This window comes from Myotis yumanensis, unplaced genomic scaffold (genome assembly GCF_028538775.1).
Source record: "Myotis yumanensis isolate MYYU_CA2020_CCGP unplaced genomic scaffold, mMyoYum1.0.hap1 SCAF_7, whole genome shotgun sequence".
NCBI classification, from domain to species: Eukaryota; Metazoa; Chordata; class Mammalia; order Chiroptera; family Vespertilionidae; genus Myotis; species Myotis yumanensis.
This window is the reverse complement of record NW_027223758.1, coordinates 84,887,619-84,908,700: the sequence shown is the minus strand read 5'-3', so window position 1 is coordinate 84,908,700 and position 21,082 is coordinate 84,887,619.

Sequence of the window (21,082 nt, the reverse complement as noted above, 5' to 3'; positions counted from 1 at the left end):
GGGTATATTGGAATCAACTGAAGAATTTTTTAAAATATATTTTGAAAATATATGTGCCTCCCAACTCTGTTCTAACATATTTCTTTCTCTCTCTCTCTTTCTCTCTCTCTCTCTCTTTCTCTCTCTCTCTCTCTCCCTCTCTCTCTCTCTCTCCCACACACACACACACACACACACACACCTATACATACACACATTATCATCATCACCACCACCACCACCACCACTTCAGATTCTCATATGATTCTTACATATGCCCCAGATGAGATACCATTAATTATTATTAGCCATTATCATGAGTAGGAGTGTGTTATGAGCCTCTGAAGAATGGGAGTGAAAAATATTGAGAGCTCCTCTCCTAGATGGCCTTTATGGTTACTTCCAACTTCAGACCTGTAACTGTCTGGTGGGCGAGGTATTATGCTAGGACCCAGTCAGCATCCCCACAGGCTCTGTCTAGAAGCGCAGGGTATTTACAGCTGGTAGAGCTGTATTTACCAGGTACAATACAGGATTCCAGTTACATTTACATTTCAGATAAACGACAATTAACCTTTTAGTATAAGTATGTCCTAAATCTTGCATGGCACATACTTACACTAAAAAGTTATGCGTTGCTTATCTGAAATTCAGATTTAACTGGTACTCTATATTTTTATTTGCTAAATCTGGCAACCCTAAATGGGGCAGATCTTTACTAAAGGGCAGACAGGTGGTGGTTAAATATTTAGCAGCCGTGGCATCCGCACACCAGCTCTCCCTCCTCTCCTGGCTCTCTGACCTTCTCCTTCCCTCCTGCTTCCCCAGGACCATGCTCTCCAAGAGGCTCTGGCCTCCATGTGAGCTTTGGTCTCAGGTTCAGCTTCCTGGGAAACCCTGTCCACCAAGAGGAAAATGGAAAAAACAAACTATGGCTTATTCATGTTATGGAACGCCACATAGCAATTAATATATATGAGTCAATGTATATGCATCCACATGGATAGATTTCAAAATAATGTTAAGTGAAAACAGCAAATTGCAAAAGGATACTTATAGTATTTTATTAGTAGTATCTACTTTAATGCACAGAATAATGCCTATATTAACTATCTCTATGCATATACCTATATATATATGTAGTAAAATATTAGATTATGGATGAGAATAAAGCCAACTTAAAGATGTTGGTTATCTCCAGTGAAGGAAAAAGGGAGAAGGGACAAGGATGGGGGTCAATGTAGAGAGAGCTACCATTTTATTTCTTAAGTTAAAAACTACCTGAAGCTAATATTGCACAATGTTATTATCTGTTAAGTGTAAATGGTGGGCATATGGTATATAATTCTCGGCACTTTTCTGTATGGTTGGCATTTTATAATTTTCAAAAGCTTAATTACATGAACTTTCTAGCTGCCAGCTTAACAAAGGACAAAGCCAATAGAGATTGATTTTGGCTGCACTGCAGAAGACAAAGGAAGGTGTGACAAAGCGAACTTGAACTACCCAGAGAGAGAATGGGGACTCTCCCTCTTTATCCATGAAATGCCTCCTGTGTGCAAGGCATTGCAGTAGGCACTTTAGAAGAGATGACTGTATAGAAAACAGTCCAATACCCAAAAGAATGTATAATCTGGATGGTCTTTCTTGCAAAAGAATTATATTCTAAATATTTATAAGTATGTGGTTAAGTTCTTCAGTCAGCCCTCAAAAGGCCCACTTGTTCTACAATAAATTTCAGGATTGCGAGGCATCTTAATGTAATTGAAATTCTGCACATTTGCGATGAAAAACAATAGAAAACAACATATTTCAAACTGTGTAATGAAACATCACAGAAAAACAATAGAGCGGAATAAGAAATGGCTTTTTCCATTACCTTCAGTGCTGGAGTTTGAGGAAAAGAAGAACAAATTAAAGGCAGATTGGAGAGCAAGGGAAGCTTGTAGAAACTCTGGGGGAGGGGTTATGGGCATTTCAAGGGCTTTTGAGGTTGATGGCACTGGTTTTCTTCATAATTTCTACATCCACTTTCAAACAAAGAGCTTTTACAGTAGTTCTCTCTCCCCATCACCATGCGAAACATTCCAAGACACACTTCCCCAGGGTGCCTGAAACCATGGTTAGTACCAAATCCTATAGATACTATGTTTTTTTCCTACCTATAATAATAAAAGCGTAATATGCTAATTAGACCGACATCCTTCCAGACAACCTTCCAGACGAAGCTGGGGCTGCAAGGGAAGCCTAGGTCCGGGTGCTGGAGGGAAGCCTGGGTCCCAGGTGCCAGAGGGAAGCCGGTGCCAGCAGCTGGGGGAAGGGTGGCCTACTCTGCACGAATTTTGTGCATCGGGCCTCTAGTATGTACATAATAAACTATAATAAAGGTTAAGTGAGTGTGATCTCTCTCTTCAAATAGCATATTGTACTGCACAGCTAATGCTCCTTTAACATCTTCAATAGGTTCTTAGAAACTGCGACTTTAAGCAAAAGGACATTTGATGAAGCCAATTTTACCTTCAGCTCAGTGATATAAGTAAGAGCTAAGTTCCTACGGCATATTTCTGGTCACAAAAACATCACCAAACTTCTAAATAAAAACCCCAAACTTTCCTCCTATTGAACAGAGAAATAAATGTGAGCTTACCAACATTTAAGAAAAAATAATACAAACAAGTAAAGTAATTATTTTCCTGCTTATTCCAATTTTGGGCCATGGGTGGCAGCAGCCTCTCCCCACAGCTCAGGAACAAGGGGGACCCACCTGGACAGGCTGCCCTTCCATCGCAGGGCCACCCACACCCACACCCACCCCGCCCGGAGCACGACATTCAGCTCACATGCACCTCTTTGGCATGCGGACGAAGCCCGAAGACCCAGAGAAAACCCATGCAGACATGAGGAGACCGCAAAAACTCTACATAGACTGTGGCCCCAGCCAGAAATAGAATTTGCTTTTCTCATCCACGTTATAGCAAACAGCATTGAATGAAACGACGTTATTGGAGGACGTGCTGTACTGCACTGATCCTTCTTCTTGTGATGATGTGAGATGATAAACTGCCTGCGTGGAGACATGGAGTGAGGTGAATACAAGGCCCTGTGACGTAGCGTTCGGCTGCTGAAAGGGTTCCTTGGACTAACACTGTGATGATACTGCCACAAAAGCGCTGCTGGCCCAAAGGCTAAGGTACTAAGGGGCACAGAGCAGATCCAGGGTGGAGACGCTGGAAAAGGCATGAGTCAGGTCCCAGGCCCCTCGAGATTTTGGCACAAGCCTCTGAATGGCACACCATTTAAAACTTACTAATTGTTTATTTCTGGTATTTTCCATGTAATATTTCCAGATTCGGATCATGGTTGGCCACAGGTAACTGAAACCTCAGGAAGCAAAACCACAGATAAGGGGGAACGACCATACTTCCCTTAATATTAGCACTGATTACCTTATATGTACTTATCTACCATAATTAGATATTAGGAGTCAATGAATTGAGGACCATAAAAGACAAGACCGTCTTAGGGGGTCTTAGCCAAGTTTTGAGTGAATCAGGAAAAGGGAAAAAAGCAGAAGTGCCTCAGAGTTTTGGCACAATCGTCCTAAATAAAGTGGGGGGAAGGAATAAATGTGGATCAGACATGCTCTGCACTGGCCACCAGTATGTTACTGGCAAGAGACTGTGTGGCTAGAGTCAGAACAAAAACTAAGTACAAAACATACGCATTCCTCAAAAAAGACTTAACATAAAATTACCACATGATCCAGCAATTCCACGTTTGGGTATCTATTCAAAATAATTGAAAGCAGGGTCTCTAATCGATATTCATACACACACATTCACACCAGCCACATTCACAATAGCCAAAAAGTGGGAGCAACCCAAGTGACATCAACTGATAAATGAATAAACAAAACATATGTATCTTAAAAAGGAAGGAAATTCTCAGACATGCTACAACATGGATGAAACTTGAGGACATTATGCTAAGTAAAACAAGCCAGTCACAAAAGGGCAAATACTGAATGATTCCACCAGCTTGTGGTACCCATTGGAGTCAAGTCCATGGAGACTGAAAACAGAATGCTAGTTGCCAAGGCCTGGGGGAAGGGGAACGGGGAGTGGTTGTTTAATGGATATTTATATCCACGGATACTTCACATTCAATATAGCCTAAATAAAAATTATCTTTTTAGCTTTAATGGATTTCATTACAATGTACCCAATTATGGACTCCAGAATTCTAAGAATTTAACTCCTTTCTTGGGCTCCAAACTATTGACTCTGCTTCTAAACTACGTCTAGGCCATGTCCTTTTACTCTGACTTTGTATTGTCATACCTGAGTTTCACCCCATGTCTTGTTCCATAGACTCTTTCCCCTCCCTCCATATTTTTCCAAAATAGATCTGATCATGTTATTTGCAACTCCTCTTGTCTTTAAACTTTTGACGTCTCCCCACTGACAATAGAACAAGCTTTATGCTCCTGGGGATGGCCTTTAAGGCCTTCCAGGACCTATCACTCAACCAGTATCACAGTCCATTTTATATCTTTCACCATCTGCTTCACCCAGGCTGATCATTTTTCACATTCTCTAATATTGGACATAATTTTGTGCCACAGTATCTTCCATGTGCAATTCTGCTCATTTTTGAAGAAGCAGGTTCCCCTGCCATTCTCCCCTCATCTTTTTTCTTGGAGGAGGTAGAACCCTGTGCAGAGTCTGGAGTGAAGGCTGTTGACGTTCTTCACACTGTGTTACACCTCTGAGGGTCCTCACCTACTCCCTGGAGGCCACAGTGAGAGCCTAGGCTTAAGCCCCCTGAGTTGACCCAGTACAAGCTTCTTTGGGTCTTTGGTGGGGATGGCAAAAGGAGCTCTATTTGAGTCTACCTTCTATTTCCTAGCATTCTGATATTTGGCATGTGAGCCTCGTTCGTCAAATTGGGACACTACTACCCACTGTGCGGGAGTTTTGAACAATACATGGATAGATATATAGGAAAACCTTTCATTAGCTGTAAATACTGAAACTACTAGTGGTTAGTAATATGTACTTCACTTTTTACTCTTTTCTTTTTATATTTCTTGTCCTCCTCCCTTTCCTCTTTCTTTAGTTTTCTACATCTTTTCTAGTCTTTTCCTGTATTTTTCACGTATGTTTTCTTTTCCCTTCAAATTGACAGTCATACTCATAAGCAATTTTAGGCCTACTTGGTGCTGCTCAGATTTGACTCCTTCCCTTGCATGAGGTGCCACCAAACCATCCCGTGGTCTTAACCATTCTTACATTTCCCCCGTTTGTTCAAACTTCTCTTCTGGGAGATAGCACCTCTTCCTGGCCTGGGGAAGAGTTCTCCAACTTACACAGTCTCTTTGTTGTTGGACTTTTATTTTTTAATTGAATTTATTGGGGTGACATTGGTTAATAAGATTGAATAGGTTTCAGGGGTACAGTTCTATAATATATCATCTGTATATCACCACCCCATGCTGTTGAACTTTTAAGAAAGACTTTCTGTACAACATTGTCAACTGATTAACCTTTAGGCTGCAAAAAAAAGGGGGGGGGGAGGAGGGGGAATATCAAAGCAGTTAATATTTTCAGCTGTTTTTCACTGAAGGGTGCATCAATCATAGAAATGTCTTTGACTCCTGTTTGGTTACTGCACCAACAATTGGGTATAACTTTCCGAGCTAGAGGGAGTTAATGGTTTCTCGGGGCAATAAAGCTGTCAGGAGGAGGGAGACTTTCATCTCACACCGTGAAAAATGTGAACACATTGGGTGGCGGTGCAAGGACGTTGAGGAGATGGCAACATCTGCAGAATCTAGAGACCGAAACAGTCCGGTAATTTATGGGCCACAGAGAAATGCATTAGGCCGGGAGCCTGGAAGCCTGGGTTCTATTCTCAACCCCATCACTGACTTCCAGAGTGACCTTGAGCAAGTTGCCTGATCGTTCTTTGCCTTTTGCTTCTTGTATTCGTTCTATAGATGAGGATAATACTACTAGTTGTATTTATCAATTTGTTATCCTAAGAGAGTTTCTCTCTCTCTTCTCTTCTCTCTCTCTCTCTCTCTCTCTTTCTCTCTCTCCCCCCTAGGTGTACCGGTTAATAATGCGGATTTTATAATCAAAGAAAACACAATAATTTCAAGAGAAACATCACAAGTGCTTTATTCAAAGTAATGTCCACCGCTAGCTACACATTTCCCTATCTTTCAGGTAATTTGTGGATACCGTCCCAACAGAACTTTTCTTGTTTTGAGGCAAACCATTCAGGGGCCCAATTTTTCACTTCTTCGTATGTTTTGAAGTGCTGCTCAGAAAGTACGTGTGCCATCAATCGGAACAAGTGGTCATCTGAAGGAGCAAGGTCTGGTGAACACAGCAGGTGTTCCCAGACAAGACCTTTTAACGTGTCTTTAACTGGTTTTGAAGAGTGTGATGGTGCAGGAGGCAGCCAATCAATGATTCGCTCTCATCATTGATGCTTCAATCTCTCTCCCACTTTCCCTTCCTCTCTGAAATCAATAAAAATACTTTTTTTAAAAAAACTGCTGCTACATACAAAGACATAAATGAATCTCACATACATAATGTTGAGCACAAACAACCAGATACAAAAGTGTCCATTCTTCACATTTTATTTACATGAACTTCAAGAACAGGCTAAACTAACCTGCGGTGACAGAAGTCAGAGTGGGGTCACCCTGGAGGAGATGTGATGAGTGGAGGGTCAGGAGAGAGCCTGCTGAGCGCTGTAAAGGCTTCCACCACGATCTGAGTGGAGCTTGCATAGGTGCAAACAGTTGAAACTTACCAGGCCGAACACCTGAGGTTTGTGCACATTTCTCTATGTTAGATAGGTTTCAATGTTAAAAAGATACCCCCCCCCCAAAACAATCGTTCAAATCTTTCCAAGTTTATTCGATAGCTAGCTGAAATCAGCTGAAGCATGTGAATGAAAGATCTGATTGGAGAGGAAAAGAAAGAAAAACTTGGGGAGAAGGGACATATTAGGTTTTAGAAAACACTGCCATTATGGGGTTGGAGGGTGGGTAAGCAGCAAGCACAGAAAAGGCGAGGAGGGGGTTACATTTCCTCTCAAAGTTCAGTTCAATAAAATCCAGTTAATAAGTAATTATTGAGCACTGAGTGCTCAACACAAGGCAGAGTTCTAGGGCAGTTTCTCCAACGTGGGCCAACAGCATCGGAACCATGTAAACAGACTGTTCAAAGTGGGGGTTCTTGGGCCCCAGCCCAGATCAACTGATTCAGAAACTCAGGGGGCCAGGCCCAGGAACCTCCTTTCGAACAGTCACCCCAGGTGACTCTACAAAGATGAATAATATATACTTTGTCCTGTACGAACCCCTCTGTCCTCAAGGGGGTTGGAGGATGGAAATGAGATGTATAAACAAGTACTTTTCAAATAATGTGGCAACTAGAATCACTAAGCCGAGCAGAGAGGGCTGAGGAAGCTTCGGGGGGAATATCTGAGGGTGGGAGAAGGAAGAGTAGGTCGAATCAGGTGAGGTGATACCTGTGCTAAAATCCAAAGTCTGTGGAGCCATTGCCAGAGCAAACTGGGGTGAAGGAGAAGGTGGGAAAGAAATCGGTTTGCAAAGTGTGGGTCCCAGACAGTAAAACCAACCATTACCTGGGGACTTGTTAGAAATGCACATGCTGAAGCCCCACTCCAGACCTCCCGTCAGAAGCCAGAACTTCCAGGGGTGGCCCGGCATTCTGTGTTTGCAAGCCCTCCAGGGGGTTCTGATGCCCACGCAAGTCAGACACCCAGAACCGGCAGGGCGGCGGCTGGGGGGCCAGGCTGCGTGGGTCCAAATCCAGGCCCTGCCACTCGCTGGCCAGGTGAGCTAAGATGGGTAACCTAATCCCTTCGGGCCTCAGTTTCTTCATCTCCATAATAATAGCACTTAACACACAATCAGTGCATATAAAGTGCCTGGCACACAATGAGCACTGCATGTGTGTGTGTTTATTAGTAATGGTGTGGGCAGAGGGGCCGCAGAGGTGATGGGGGGGTGGGGAGGGTTCCATAGGTAGCTGCGATTGAGCATCAGGCATGAAGCAGCTGTTACAGGAGTGTGGAGGGGTCAGCAGAGGACAGATTGTGGAGCTTCATATTTAAACAGGGGGAGCCCAGCCAGCATGACTCAGTGGTTGAGCATCCATCTATGAACCTGGAGGTCATGGTTTGATTCCCAGTCAGGGCACATGCCTGGGTTGCAGGCTTGATCCCCAGTGGGGGGCATGCAGGAGGCAGCCGATCAACGATTCTCTCCTCATTGATGTTTCTCTCTCTCTCTCTCCCTCTCCCTTCCTCTCTGAAATCAATAAAAATATATCTTAAACAGGGGGAAGACACCTGGGAACTTCTGCTTCCAAAAAAACGGGCTAATGTACTTAGTCCTATTCCTCCCACTAAGTACAACTAAAAACCCTAGACATTATCAATAAGATTCTGAAAAGTGGAGAGAAAAGGGCAGACCAGAGAGGGACCTCAGGCCTGAGAAATGACACAATAACATGGGGGAGGGGGAGTTGGGGGGGGTCATATATCCCAGATTGGAGCTGATGCACCTGACAACCCAGAAATCCCAACAGACGCAGAAAAAAAGCCACAGCAAAAGCATGCTCTCTCTAACAACGGACCGGGAAAGGGCCGCCTAGAAAGACAGAACACTTACATGACAGCGGCTCTGCTCCAGCCAAACTCCACAGAAAACACTGCGGCCCCCCCACCCCACCCAGCAGCACGGAGGAGCGCCCACCCCTGCTGCGGATGGCAAGATTTCACCTGTGGTTTGTCTGCTAATTTTGCAAGAGTAACCATTGGGGGAAACTTGGTTAAGGGTACAGGGGGCTCTCGCTGTATTATTTCTTCAAGCTGTGTGTGCATCTACAATCATCTCAAAAATTGTTCATCTAACTTTAAAAAAATTAAAAAGAAAACTGAACCAAATCACATGGCCAAGGGGAGCTGTGAGCTTTAAGCAGAGTGACAGGTTAGAGTTGTGGCATCGTCAACCTTTTCCGAGCGGTTTCACAGAGGGTGCGGGTCATGACGCTGACACTCATCTCAGGGGAGCCCTGGCCCGCGCGCTGGAGGCTGCCTGCTCCAGAGGAAGAACCTTCCATCTGGCGTCACCAGAAGTCAGTGGAGCCCAGAGGACCGTCTGAAGTGTCTGGGTTGCAGGGGTGATGAGACTAATGCCTTGTGGGAGGAGGGCTCCAGTGAACGGACCAGGAGGGTGATGGATGACACGACTAATGGAGGGCAAGAGGCTGACTTGTAAGGCTTTTGTTTCTGACAAATATGCTTGTGAGCCTCCTCTGCTAACTCCACTAGGATCTGGAGATCTGAAAGGGGAAACACAAATCGGTGTGATCAGTGACCGGAGGAGGCTGCGGGACACGTTCCCAACAAGAGGGATTTTTGAACGTGGAAACCCGTAAGACGCTGCCTGTGCTATCGGCTTGTTTCCCGTCATGCAGCTCTGGCTCCATCATTGAGCTCTGCACTCAGTGGATGGAGCTGCCCTGGCCAGCTTCCGGGGCTGGAGGGGGCAGGCAGAGGAAGAGAGCAGTGGGTTGTGAAGGCAATTTGGGGTGGCAACCTCGGTCTGTGCCCAGTCAAACCTGCGTTCTAGCGTGTATGCGTACAAGCCTATAATTCAGCCCCAACCCCTTTCTGCTTGTGGCCTAGCCTTGAAAAACCCGTTTCCCTGAATGCTTATCTTACAGGGGCCATAAAACCATACACAGCCCCACAAGGGGGTCTGATTGCTAGGGTCTTGGTCGCTTTCTCACTTCCCCCCTTACAACCGTCACAGAAGCCTAGTCCATATTTGGGAGACAAAGAGACTAGGTGGATAAAAGGGAAAGCCCCGCCGCATTCGGTGCTCAGCTTTGGGAGCTGATTTCCCTGAACCACACACCGGTGCACCTGCAATAAAGAGCCTTTCCTGGTCTTCCAAGTGCCTGGCTGCTTTGTTTTCCTGCCGCCTGGAAATTCTGTTGTAACAGGGTGATCAATAAACACTTGTGGAAACACTGCAATGAAAACAAACACGCCCTGGTGAAGACTACTGAAGGGAAGAAAGAGTGCTTGAGCTCAAAGAAGAGTGAGCTCAGGCTGGAGAAGTCAAGGTGGGCTTCTAGGAGGAGGTGGGACTTGTGCTGAGTCCTGAGAGCAGACAGTACTCAGAGAGAGCCCAAAACTCAGGGCCACAGGGAGGGAGGAAGGGACCTGGGCGGAACTGGAATAGGCAAGGTGTTGTCAACTCGCTTTGGTGCATTTGGTAGATTGGGGCTCATCAGCTCAGTTAACAAAAACGTGAAATGAACAAAGATAGAGCCACAACGTGAATCTCGGGGATGATCTGCTTTATGCAAAATAAATAAAATTAGTAAGTCGGTTACAAGGCTAACCTGTTTGTGGCCACAGACTCCGCACTGGAAGTGTCGATGGCTCAACACAAATTCATCTCAACCCCAGCCTGAAGGACCTCACAGTTGAGATACACAGACACACGCTAGTTTGTGACAGTTCTCAAGAAGAGAAGGAGACACCACGTGCAGGGGGCATTTGAGGAAGCACCAGGTTGTCAGGAGGCAGAGGGCACAGGAGGAAAGGGTGAGCAAGAGCCCTTATTGTGGCTTCCACACGGGGTACAGGTGAGGCAGGGTAAACAGGCTGAGGATTGGCTAGTTCCAGCACACCGTCAGCAGCACCCAGGCCCCAGACGTGAGACAGGCCTTTGTAAGCCTTCGGGCCAATCCAACACCTGGATGCAGCTACATGAAAGGACCCCAAGAAGGCCAGCAGAACTCCTAGTCAACCCTCAAACCCACGACAAATAATAAATCACCGCTGTTTTAAGGCACTGAGTTTTGTTACACAGATCTGTACATAGTGAAACAAGGACAATGAATTCATTCTCCTCTCCTCTCTGTTACACAGATGCTTTGACCCAGGGAAAGCAGTAAATGTCAGTGACTTAATATAGGTTAAGGGACATAACATGTGCATTGTAATACATAAGGGAAACTGTTATCCCACAGAGCACAAAGAATTTAGCCTGGAGTCGAGTGGCACCGACTTTAGGTCTGGCCTGTGCGTGCAAACTAGTCAGATAGCAGCAAAGATGAGTGGACAGACTTGACCATCTGAACCGGCAAAGCAGACTGACGCATGGCCAGTTTGGCTGCTGCACCCAGAATCCATCACAAAGAGAGAAGAAATCGCTGTTTCCCTTGCTATGCTCTCAACACCCAGTCATCTGCATCCTTCTATGTCATACGGACCTCGAGGGTCTGCCATCTTTGACTCTGGGTGACAGACGGTGACCCTACGCTCACTCATACACACAATGGAAAGCTGCATGGTTTAGAGTCCACCTTAGTACTTGCACCTCCTGGAACTGTTCTCAATACCTCACCCGCCTTGATTTAGATCTTTTCTCCTGCTCTGACCTGCATTCCACTTGTGAGTTTTCCTGACTTCTACATTTTTGTCCCCAACCACCCCCTTCTAGTCCCATCTCTCTGACCTGTCAGGTTTAACAAGACTATTCAGGCCTCTGGCTCAGGCCTGTTTAGGGGCTGATCCTTCCATGGTCAAGCCTACAGCTACTCATGGTCCTGCACTGCTCAGCTATCCAATAAGCACCCTCTGAGTACTCACTACGTACACCAGAGATAAGAGAAGCATTCGACTGGAGCCCCTGTCCTGCCATCAGGAGCTTCCGCATTGAAGGAGCCCTGTTTTCCATTTCTCCCAAAGGCATATTAGGTTCCACTTAACAGATACTCTGATAAACAGGAAGTGGTGTCCCATACACAGACATCCAGTTTGTAGTGAATCAGAAAACCATAAAATACACCCGACACTAAAATTATTCTGCTCAGAAGTCAATCATTTTTTGAGAATTCACAAAACCCTTAGGATCTCGCAGAGCCTCTGGAATATCAGTGACCATTCTGCTTGCAAAGCAGAGAGAACCGCCAATTAGCAGAGATTTCCTATTAACAGAAAGCCAGCGAAACCTGCTCTCTCTTGGGGGGGAGAGAAAGACGCTGGCAAAATAAAAAGAATGAGCAGGCAGACCTCTGATACAAGGGGGCTGACGGAGCAGGCAGCGACTGAAAGTAGGCATACACTTTTCGCAAATGCAAACTTTGCATTTTCCAGCCCCAACCTTGGGAAGAGGCCGGAGGGGAGAGTGGCTGGTGTTCCCAGGGAAAGAGGTGTCCTCGCCACACCCTCCTTTCAGACTCAGAACTGGTGTGGCCTGGGAAGGGTCCCCCTTCTTCCTTTGGCACAAAGGCTGAGGGTTGTTTGGAAAAGATAAGATCTTTCTCACATCCTAAAAAAGAGGCTGGGAAAGGAAATTATCCCAAGAGATTTATGCTTCAATGTGAGAAATGCAGAAGCCACTCCAAAGAGAGGTTTATACATCACAATGAGACCAGAACCATCACGCCGAGTTGTTAATGGCACCCAACTGGGTTCTGGAAATCCGTTGCAGAGGACCGTCCAAAAACCAGAGTGAGGCATTAAGTCTTCCCACAGAATTATTTCAGACCTCTAATTTGCTGGGAAAGAAATTACCGGCTCAAGACTTCGCAGTAATTAAACGAACAAATTAGAAGTACATTTATCTGGATAAAAGATATTCATCACCCAGAGGGTGTGCCTGCCATATCGCAGCGGCTCAGCATTCGCAATTCTTCCCATTGGGCTCCAATTTGCTCTGCACCGTGGGAACAGTTTGCTTAGAAAGGAAGGATTTCACCTGCAACACCCCTCGCTCAGGTCCTGTGAATGACAAGCCTGATTGACAGCTGCACGGAAGGCTTCAGGTTGCAGGGGAGAAGGGAGGGAGGGAGGGAGGGAGGGCCTCTCCATTTTAATGCCTGCAGCAGCAGGAAATTAAATCTCCGCTATGCGAAGCTCTGTGGCCAGCATAAGTTATGAGAAGAAATATCTACGTGTGGTTATAAACGAGAAAGGTCAAAGAATTATTTTTCTTCTTCACCTTTATGCAATGTATCGGGAAACCGGCATATCATTACTCAAAAAGATAGAAATGAGACCATTACGGTTTCCTTCACTTTGCTGGCTGAGCCAAACTTTGCATTTCTGAGCAGCTAGCTCCTCATGGCAGGGGTGAAGGCATTTATGCTGCCAAGTTTACCCAGGGGTGGGAACAAAAATGATTAAGTCTGGGCACCCTGTCTACATTCCTGCTTAATGATTTGCATGTTATTTAATGATGTCCACAGTGTCACTGGGAAACCAGGAAGGCTCGCTTGCTAGTCCATCATTCCCATCACTGAGAAAGAATTAAATAAGAGCTTCTATTTAATATGTCCTTTGGGTTGACCCAGAAAATGGAAAAGCTTCTTTTCGGGTGCAAACCTTCTATTGTTGGTTCCCTGGTTCCCATAGCAGGGTATTCGGGGGCCTGGTTTCATTGGAACTAAAAATGGGGAACAGAACCCAATGCCTAGCATTGTAATGGCCAGCATTTGCCTACTCGGTTTTGATTTCTTTATCTGATTAATCCTAACTCTGAGCTTCAACTAAGATGCCTAGTCCCTCCACCTTAGCTCCCCTGCCCTGTGATGGCAGCCATTCCACCACTGCCACACACAGGCGCCCACACCCACATACACACCTTCAGTTGGTTGGTCGGTGTAAGGAGCTGAATTGTGACCCTCCCCCCAAATTCACAAGTTGAAGCCGGAAGCCCCAGTGCCTAAGAATGTGATTGTATTTAGAGGTAGGGTCTTTAAAGAGGTAAGATTAGGTCATTAAGGTGGGCCCTAACCCAATATGATTGGTGTCCTTATTAGGAGAGGAGATAAGCAACCTAAGACCTTATATGCATATATGCATAACCCATGAACACACAATAGGGTGGTGAAGGCCTGGGGCAGGGGGCAGGAGCTGGCTGGAGGGAGTCAATGGGGGAGGAAGGGGGACATATATAACACTTTCAACAATTTAAGATTTATTTTTTTAAAAATAAAAAGAGAAGATTAGAATACAGACATGTACCTGTGAAGATGTCATCAGAAGAGGGCCCTCTACAAGCCAAGGACAGAGGCCTTAGAAGAAACTAGCTCTGCCAACACCTGATCTTGGACTTCCTGCCTCCAAAGCTTCAGAGGCTGCATAATTTGACTGCTATGAAGATACTTCCCACAATGCCTCAGTCCACGGAAACCGCTAGACAACTCTTGGGGTGGAGGATATTATGGAAAAGAGTTCCTGTACCTGTATCTTCAGGCCATGCTGGATACCCTAGACAGTGGTCGGCAAACCGCAGCTCACAAGCCACATGCGGCTCTTTGGCCCCTTGAGTGTGGCTCTTCCACAAAATACCACATGCGGGCGCGCACATACAGTGTGATTGAAACTTCATGGCCCATGCCCAGAAGTCGGTATTTTGTGAAAGAGCCACACTCAAGGGGCCAAAGAGCCGCATGTGGCTCGCGAGCCGCAGTTTGCCAAGCCGCAGTTTGCTGACCACTGTCCTGGCATATCCAGAGCAGGGAGAGGAGAATGGACTAATAATCATTACATGTAAATAATCATTTAGTAAAAAACATGGGAAAACACAGGACAGCTAGAGGACAATCAGGAATCTACAAGCAGACTATGCATTGACTTCAATTTCTCATTACCTAAAACAGTACCATTCAGTAAAAATGTTGAACATGCATTCCATATATAGATATAGATATATGAATTATGTATATATACCATTGTTTTAATAATATTATTATAAAACACACACCAAAAAAGAAATTTTTAAAAGATATAATAGAGAAGTAAATATTCCTACTAAATACCTTACTGAGTCTATTATTGACCATTTAGGGTAAGGTTTGACATTGGTGACTGTGATATAAATTCATATTTTAAATAATTTTCTTAATTTCAATTTTTTGGGCCAACCACTTATTGGGTGATTACATTGTCATTATTTTTACTTCATGTTGTGTTTGCAAAGAACCTGCACCAAAAGTAGAAGTGTTGGCTCCACCCTCTGCCCAGGATTTGCTAGTTGTTTGCAGTATTAGTGCCACCTTAAACCCAGTTTTATTTCAGAACTGTTTAATCTACTCATCTATTTTGTGCAAATTAAATGAGCTATAACTAAGAAATATAATCTATAAACCTATTTCATCAGGTGGTGTGCAGAAAAATACACTAAAAACAAGCAAAAAAGTGGGCTCCCCACTGTCAGTGCCTCAGCCTGGTGGAGCTCTACTTCAGGTTCCTCAAGTCCTATAAGGCATGAAGACGTACACCACATGGACCATCAGGCGTGGGTCCAGTGTTGCTCCCTAGACAGACACCAATAAAAAAATAGAAATTCTATTTTTCTAGTAGCCTAGTGGATCATTTGTCACGGCCCCACTCACTTTGCAGACCCCATTATAGCAATGACTAATCAAGTCTGTGGTGGTGGCTATGTCCCCTTTCAGCACCTCTCCCCCTTCTCACTCACCCTGCAGCCAGAGAAACACAGCTCCTATCATCAAATTCCCATTACCTATCAAAGTCCAGAAACTCATGTGAAAGATTGCTGTACCTTTCCAGCTTTCTCCCTTTCTCTTTCTCCCACATAAACTCGATGGCCCCTGCCAGAAGTCACTTCTCTAACAGACCAGACTCTTTTAGGTCTTTGCAATTGCTCTTTTCTCTGCCAGAAATGTCTCCCTTTAGTTTTGCCTTCCAACAAATCTCCAGTGCATCCTTCCAACTCCAAGTCAGATGTTACCCGCTCTGTTACCCATGAATGGCCTCCATCAACTCAAGGTGCAGGGCCAGTCACATCGGTTTTTTTCCCAATTAATTATTTAAGTGCTCATCTTTCTCTTGAGACTTCCCTTAATTTTTTTTCTAATAAGTCAAAGGGTAATTCAACCCAGAATGGTCAATCCACGGCCAAAGCTTAGTAGAGAGAATTGGCGTCTGATCCGTACTACTGCTGTTACCTTCCTTGCTGTGTTGTGTTATCTTGGAACCATTTGTTCATGCTATGTACACCTCACAGTCACAGGTCCCCTGTGCACAGCCCCAGAGACACTTGTCCACTCCAGCTGGTCCAACTCTCTTCGCAGGCCTTGAACTTGGACTCCAGGCACCTTCTTTAGGTCCAACACCCATACACTCATCCATTGTCCCCAAAGCTCAAATCCTCAAGAGGTAACACCTTGGACCAAACCAACTTCAGTAACACCCTGGACCAAACCAGGCCCCCATCAAAACTAGTTGGCTCTTTGGGTCAAAACCTAGTCACAAATGTCGACACTCCTTTCTTCAAAGTAATTTTATTTTAGGAGGCTACCATTCATCCCTGCCTCCACCACTGAGTTTTGGTATCCCATAAATCCTCATCTCCCCTGACAACCCTCAACATGCAGCCACAAAGAATCAGATACTCCATGTTCCACATGGCCATCACGTTTGCTTCATAGATCATGTTTTGGGTGAGTTGTGTCCTCCAAAAAACTAATATGTTGAAGTCCTAACCCAAATACCTCAGAATGTGACATTTACAGAGATAATTAAATAAGCATGAGGTCACTAGGGTGGGCCCTAACCCAATAGGATTGGTGTCCTTATCAGAATAAATTTACACACACACACACACACACACACACACACACACACAACCAGGTGAAGACACAGGAAGAAGAAGGCCATCTGCAAGCGAAGGAAACAGACCTTAAGAGAAACCAATCCTGCCAACACCTGGAGATGGATTTCCAGCCTCCAGAACCATGAGAAAAACATTTCTGTTAAGACCTCCATTCTGTGGTACCTCGTTACTGCAGCCCTAGCACACTAATATACCATAGATCAATTTCCTCTATTAGGGAGTGAACTCCTTGATTACTGGGTCTTATTCATCTTTGTAATTTCTAGGGCCTTGCACAGTCCCTGCCCTATTCTAAGTGCTCCTAGCTTGTTTCTGGATGAAAGGAAGAGAGGATTGGGCGGGGGGGAGGGAATAGCCCTGGAAAATTGCCAATTTATAATCTGTCTTCTGAGTTTTTTAAGCTGTGTTTCACTCATGCTGAAAGGAGTCACTTGGCAATTTATGTTATCATTTTTCCTCTTCTCTGGCTTGTAGCTGTGCTTATATAAATCACGGGTGAGTCAGAACATGCCAGGGCTTATTGTGGGCAGAAAACTGTGGTAAGAAGTACAAGGGACAGTGTCAGCAAGTTCTAGCAGTGTTGTCCAATAGAATTACAATGTGTGCCACAGATGCAATTTTAATTTTTCTAGAAGCCATGTTAAATAATTTTAAGAGAAATAAGTGAATACAATTTTAATATTATGTACTTATTTAACCCAATATACCCAAAATATAATCAGTTCAACATTCAATATTTTTAAAATATCCATGATATTTTACATTCTTTCTTTTGTACAGAGTCTTCAAAATCCAGTAGGTATGTTACACTCACAGCAAATTCTGTACTGTAATTCCTATTAGACACATTTCAAGTGATGATTGTTCACGTCTGGCTAGTAGCTACTGTATTGAACAGTACTAGAGTCAGTGGTTAATAGCAGAGACTTCAGAATCAGATGGATATAGGTCTGCACCCTGATCCATCAATAAAGAACTTAACCTCTCTGTTTCTCAGTTTCTGCATTTCTAAAATGGGCGCTAACACCTCTCAGGGCTAATGAGAGGATCTAATGAAGTCATCCAAGAAAAGTCCTCAGCACAGATTCTGTCTGACACAGCAGCTTCCTGGCCACCATGTGCCAACCTCTATGCCAGTGGTTCCCAAACTTATTTGGCCTACCGACCCCTTTCCAGAAAAAATATTACTCAGCCCCTGGAAATTAATTTTTTTTTAAATTTTAATAGCAGTTGCTCATCGCCCCCAAATGCACCTGTGGCCATCACCGCCCCCCTGGATCGCTGAAGCGCCCACCGGGGGGCGGTAGCGCCCACTTTGGGAATCACTGCTCTATGCTCTGTGATTTACATGGTGAATATCCAACAAACTGCTGTGGTTAGTATTCTCAGTGTTCAATGCTAAGGCGGTGAGAGCTGGAGCAATTTCTCCATCCGCTGTCAGATGAAAAATCTTCCTCTAGCTTGGTTTTTCAACCAATAAAGTGGAAACAATGAATGAACCTACCACTAAAAATAAAAATGGCTCCCTATTTAAGTAGCATGACACCTCAAAATATTCATGTTACTTTGAAAGTCTTCAGCTTACAACACTAGACCACAGCAATAAAGACAAAAGTTATAGCCTTTCCTTCTTTGCATTTTCTCTTTAGTTCACTTCAATACACCCCAAGGCAGAGAAATTGCTCTAGTCATTCACATTCCTGAGCTGATCTGAGTCCCATGGTGTTCACATGCAGGGGGCAGGAGGGCTGAGGGGAGTGGGGGCAGTGTGTGTGTGTGTGTGTGTGTGTGTGTGTGTGTGTAGACTTCTCCAAAATCCATTCAACCACTAGTTCTAAATTATGAGTGCAAAAAAGAGATACACCTTTTTTGTGAAGTCTCATAACTCACCCTCACATAACACAGGTGATAAATGCAAGCAGGTTAAAACACGTGTAATAGATATACTACTGTATCTACTATAGATTTTCATTTTGGCATGCAGTGAGTTCTCCTTCACCTTATGATAAAAAATTACCTAACCTCAGCCATAAAATAACATTAAATAACAGGACACAAATAAACCATTGTAATGATATTTTGTGCTTTGTGACTACTTTCAATTTTAGAACTCAAAGCCATTTACAAACACAAATTAATTAGCTCTTGCACTATATGAGATGTTTTTCCATCTTTATTGAGGTATACTTCACAAATAAAAATAGTATATGTTAAAGGTGTACAATGTGATGCTTTGGTATATGGATACATTGTGAAATGATTACCACAATCAAGCTAATTAATATATTCATCATCAAGCCTAGCTGGTTTGGCTCAATGGATAGACCATGGGACTGCAGACCAAAGGGTCCCGGTTCTATTCTGGTCAAGGGCATGTACCTTGGTTGCAGGCTTCTCCCCAGCCCGTGCCCTGGTCGGGGCTGTGTAGGAGGCAACCAATCGATGTGTTTCTCTCACATCAATGTTTCTCTCTGTCTTTCCCTCTCTCTTCCACTCTCTCTAAAAATCAATGAAAAAATATCCTCAGATGAGGATTACCAAAAAATAAATAAAAGGAAAGTATACTGTGTGGAAATTATACTAGATGTAAAGTACACTGGTTGGGCAGCACACTGGGCAGGAAGCACACTGGAGGGGAAGCACACTGGGTGGGCAGCACACTGGGTGGGCAGCACACTGGGTGGGCAGCACACTGGGCTGGAAGCACACTGAAGGGAAGCACACTGGAGGGGAAGCACACTGGGTGGGCAGCACACTGGGCGGGAAGCACACTGGAGGGAAGCACACTGGAGGGGAAGCACACTGGAGGGAAGCACACTGGGCGGGAGCACACTGGAGGGAAGCACACTGGAGGGGAAGCACACTGGGTGGGCAGCACACTGGGCGGGAAGCACACTGGAGGGAAGCACACTGGAGGGGAAGCACACTGGAGGGAAGCACACTGGGCGGGAAGCACACTGGAGGGAAGCACACTGGAGGGGAAGCACACTGGAGGGAAGCACACTGGGCGGGAGCACACTGGAGGGAAGCACACTGGAGGGGAAGCACACTGGAGGGGAAGCACACTGGGTGGGCAGCACACTGGGCGGGAAGCACACTGGAGGGAAGCACACTGGAGGGGAAGCACACTGGAGGGAAGCACACTGGGCGGGAGCACACTGGAGGGAAGCACACTGGAGGGAAGCACACTGGAGGGGAAGCACACTGGAGGGAAGCACACTGGGCGGGAGCACACTGGAGGGAAGCACACTGGGCGGGAAGCACACTGGAGGGGAAGGACACTGGAGGGGAAGCACACTGGGCGGGCAGCACACTGGAGGGGAAGCACACTGGAGGGAAGCACACTGGAGGGAAGCACACTGGAGGGGAAGCACACTGGAGGGGAAGCACACTGGGCGGGAAGCACACTGGGCGGGAAGCACACTGGAGGGGAAGCACACTGGAGGGGAAGCACACTGGGTGGGCAGCACACTGGGCGGGCAGCACACTGGGCGGGCAGCACACTGGAGGGGAAGCACACTGGAGGGGAAGCACACTGGAGGGGAAGCACACTGGAGGGAAGCACACTGGCGGGGAAGCACACTGGAGGGAAGCACACTGGGCGGAAAGCACACTGGAGGGAAGCACACTGGAGGGGAAGCACACTGGGTGGGCAGCACACTGGGCGGGCAGCACACTGGGCGGGCAGCACACTGGAGGGGAAGCACACTGGAGGGAAGCACACTGGAGGGGAAGCACACTGGAGGGAAGCACACTGGAGGGGAAGCACACTGGAGGGAAGCACACTGGAGGGGAAGCATACTGGGTGGGCAGCACACTGGGCGGGCAGCACACTGGGCGGGCAGCACACTGGAGGGGAAGCACACTGGAGGGAAGCACACTGGAGGGGAAGCACACTGGAGGGAAGCACACTGGAGGGGAAGCACACTGGAGGGGAAGCACACTGGGCGGGAAGCACACTGGGCGGGCAGCACACTGGAGGGGAAGCACACTGGAGGGAAGCACACTGGAGGGAAGCACACTGGAGGGGAAGCACACTGGAGGGAAGCACACTGGAGGGGAAGCACACTGGGTGGGCAGCACACTGGGCGGGCAGCACACTGGGCGGGCAGCACACTGGAGGGGAAGCACACTGGAGGGAAGCACACTGGAGGGGAAGCACACTGGAGGGAAGCACACTGGAGGGGAAGCACACTGGAGGGGAAGCACACTGGGCGGGAAGCACACTGGGCGGGAAGCACACTGGAGGGGAAGCACACTGGAGGGAAGCACACTGGAGGGGAAGCACACTGGGCGGGAGGCACACTGGAGGGGAGGCACACTGGGCGGAAAGCACACTGGAGGGAAGCACACTGGAGGGGAAGCACACTGAGGGAAGCACACTGGAGG